Source organism: Acomys russatus, chromosome 8 (genome assembly GCF_903995435.1).
Source record: "Acomys russatus chromosome 8, mAcoRus1.1, whole genome shotgun sequence".
Classification (NCBI taxonomy): domain Eukaryota; kingdom Metazoa; phylum Chordata; class Mammalia; order Rodentia; family Muridae; genus Acomys; species Acomys russatus.
The window spans coordinates 59,055,695-59,059,461 of record NC_067144.1 but is presented as its reverse complement, the minus strand read 5'-3'; the positions used below and the strand labels follow the sequence as shown (position 1 = coordinate 59,059,461).

Sequence of the window (3,767 nt, the reverse complement as noted above, 5' to 3'; positions counted from 1 at the left end):
CCATAGCACTCTCACTTGGAATCCCAATGCAAGCTTTCTTAATCCTTTTCACTGTATCCTCTTGTTCCACGCCCTCTGACCCCTGCCTCTATAAAGCGATCTCTATTCTATTTCCTCTTTCCAAGGCATTTCAACCTCTCCTATAGACCCTTACTCTATACCTAACCCCTGTGTTAGGCAAATTGTATATTAAGTTGTTTGTTATTTTTTAAAACAATGTTAAATGTTCTTAGTTACTGTAAGTATTATTACAAAAGGAATTTCTGACTTTGGGGAAAACTATTTTTATATCAACCAGATTATTCCTTACAATTCACATACATTTAGAGGACATGAGACCCTACAAAGCTCTGAAAGGTTGTTGTCTAAGGGAACATCATGCATATAAGTTTAATGCCTTTAAAAAGTCTGATTTCTAAGTCAGGAGTGACCTGTGACATCCACCATGAGTCTCTTCAATAAACCCAAGAGTAAGACGACCCAAGAGGAGCTGCAGAAATGAGACGAGGAGGAATTCCACACAGTTCCCTTCTCAATGACACATAATCTAGTCGGTCAAGAACAACATTCAAGTGCTCATTAACTGTCGCCACCACAGGAAGCTCCCGGGCTGTGTGAAGGCCTTTGACAGACCCTGCAACACAATTCTGGAAAGTGTGAAGGAGATGGAGGTCTCCAAGAGCAGCAAGGGCAAGAAGTCCAAGCCTGTCAACAAAGACCCCTATATATATCCAAGATGTTCCTGTGATGAGAACAGCCATAGTGGTGCTGCCGAACCTGCTCCCCTCCAGCAAGTAGAGGCGAACTGCCCCAATCAGAGCCTGCTCCCTGTACTGTCAAGCTTTACAGAGTCCCACACAATGGGATGGAATATAACACTGTGGATTTTGTTTTTTTGATTAAAAGAAAAAAGGTCTGATATCTTCATGTACTTGTCCATAACATCACCTTGATTGATAGTTAAAATTAAAAACAGGGGAAATATGTGGTTATCATGCTGAACATAAATAATTAAATAAACTTCCCTAATATTTTTTGGAATATCATTAGCTTTCATATTACTATTCAATAAAACTGTCATCTTAATTATTGTGCTTTTAGAATAATAATTAAAAACCAATATAAGTAAGAAATTCAATAAAGTTGCTTATAATTTCTAGGTAATGCAGTTTGTTTTTTCATGTAACATTATTACCAATTATTATTGCAACTTAAAGTAATTAAGCCAAGAAACATAACTGTTTAATATGAATATACACCCACCAGTAGATGAATGTAATATCACTCTGTTTTCCATATCTTTTACACTTTAATCAATGAATAAAAGTCAAATATTATCATAAGAAAATAATTTATTTCAAAATGTCAGTATACTGTGTCACCAACCAAGGGCAATACATGCAGTGAGCATCAAACCTCTACCTAGATCTAGCCGATGGACAGGACATTCTTCACAGTTGAGTAGAGAGTGCGGTCTGACTTTCACACAAACTCTGGTGCCCCATATTTGACCATGTCCCCTGGATGAGGAGGCATGGTGGCACTCAAAGGAAGAGTAGCAGGCTACCAAGAAGAGACTTGATACCCTAGGATCATATTCAAGGATAGGAGGACCCCCTCAGTCACAGTCATAGGGGAGGGGATTAGGGTGAAAGCAGGACTGTAGAAGGAATGGGAAGACAAGGGATGTATTAACAATTGAAATGTAATATGACTGAATTAATAAAAATTTTTAATAAAACTGTCAGTATAACAATATTTGTTTAAACTGTATAGTCTAAGCTTACTTGAATGAATGCCAATTGTAAAAAAATACAATAAGAGACAGCGTGAACCTCATGCAATAAAATATAAGCTATGAAAGTAGAGAAGCAGTGAATTTGATGTTCAAAATAAAATATCAAGTATTATAGATATTGACAATGAGGAAATTAATATTTACTATTTTAAACATCAGTAATGGCGAGATGAAAACCAGGATGACCCATTAATCACTTTCATTTAATCACAGAAACAAACAATGAACTTCAAATCATTTTATTGGAAGTCACAATCATTTGTCTTTAATCCAACGAGAACTTGAGTTGCTATGGCAGTACTTGTCAGCTTCACTATGAAAGCAGTGAATAATTTAAAAGGTATTACTGAATATAAATGGACATTTAATTTTTACACTTTACTTAAGATTCTAGAATGCCAAAAGACAAAAATTTTCAGTTCTTTGAGGTGTAAAATGTTCATATAAATGATATAAATGAGTGGTGAGGGGTGGAAAAAACACAAGGGTAGGTCTTAACGTTTGTTCATTTTAGGAAGAAGGGATGTAATAAAATTATTGAACAGATAAATAGGTAAATAGCAAGGGAGTAGTGTTTAGGTAAATTTTTATCTAGCGAGAAGGTAGAAGGTACTTTTTTACTAAAATGGACAAAAACATGAAGCTAAATCAAGGGATTTGAACACATAGGAATATATATATAGGTAGATATATAGGTAGATATATAGGTAGATATACAGACATACAGATATAGATATAGACATATATCCCTTCCTCATTTGGGCATATGAAGAATTCTTCACTATTTTAATTGTGCATTCAGACATTACAAAATGGACCTTAAAATGTAAAGCATGTATTTCCACTGGTCACTTTTAGTATTAAATAAATATGGTACTGATAGTGTAATTGCCTCATTAATGAGCAAAATATGTAGGAACTTGCCTGAAATGCAAATCATATAAACTCACGTATCCTCAAAAGACTATAACATATACATGGATAAGAAGAGTGGAGATCTATAGCATGCCTTCTGATATTCTTTCATGTTTTAAACATTGATCTAGCTAATGAATATACAGTTTTTCAACTATTTAGTAGCATTTATTCCAAATTTACATTTTGTATCCTTAGTTCAATACCAAAGCAAAACTCTACATAACTGACTACCAAGGGCTATGTTTACTTCTTTAATGTAAAATATATTTTCTTGCAAAGAAAAGGCAACAACTACTTAAGAAACATAAGCCTGCTTCTTGAAGGGTTACAGTTGCAGCTGCTGTGTCACATGTATGTCAGTAGGTGGCAGAGAGGAGAGAAGCTTTGTTTATGCTCAGTATTCTGACCTGTGAACATTCAAATGATTAGTAGCTTAACATTCCCTGAAAGATAAATGAGCATGAGGGGATCATCAGTCTGATATGTGCAGGCCTGGACAGGCTAGCAGGGTGGGGAGCAATCCAGAAACTAGAACCCCATTAGGGGCCATGAGCCCCTGGCAGGAGTAAACCCATGATAGATGACCCTCTCTAAGTGCCAACCAGGCAGGCTGGGTGAGGACAGAGCCCAAGAGGACCACCACCAACAAAATGGAGCCTGGATAGATATGGAGTCTTAGATGACGACCAGTATGGCCTCATGCAGGCATATGGGGGTGCAGTGGTGGGGAACAGACCATGCCTGAGAGGGCCCCAGTCTGGTGCCGTAATACACCAGTGGGGCATAACCCTCCTGAGACCACTCCTGAGATGATCCCAGACACTCAGACACACTGGGTACTGCTAACAGGAGCTAGTAAGTTGTAGAAAATGGGAAGGAAAGCGAAACCAAAAGATGTGGACACAATGAAGTAAGACAGAACTATAGAATGGAAATTGTGAGCAACAGCCTTTAATGACAGACTGGGGACATGATAGGGTCCTGGCCTGTGCTGCTACCTAGGGCCATGTCTGTGTCCATAGGCCTGCATCAGCAAGGGTCTGTTACCACC

General features: G+C 37.6%; 1 non-coding gene across 1 annotated transcript; it reads left to right on the top strand.

Annotated features, from left to right (window-relative positions):
- Nucleotides 1-3,025: 3,025 nt before the first annotated feature.
- LOC127193477 (small nucleolar RNA SNORA17) lies at nucleotides 3,026-3,157 on the top strand. The gene has a single exon (XR_007831130.1). It is a non-coding gene; the product is annotated as a small nucleolar RNA SNORA17 (small nucleolar RNA).
- Nucleotides 3,158-3,767: the final 610 nt, after the last annotated feature.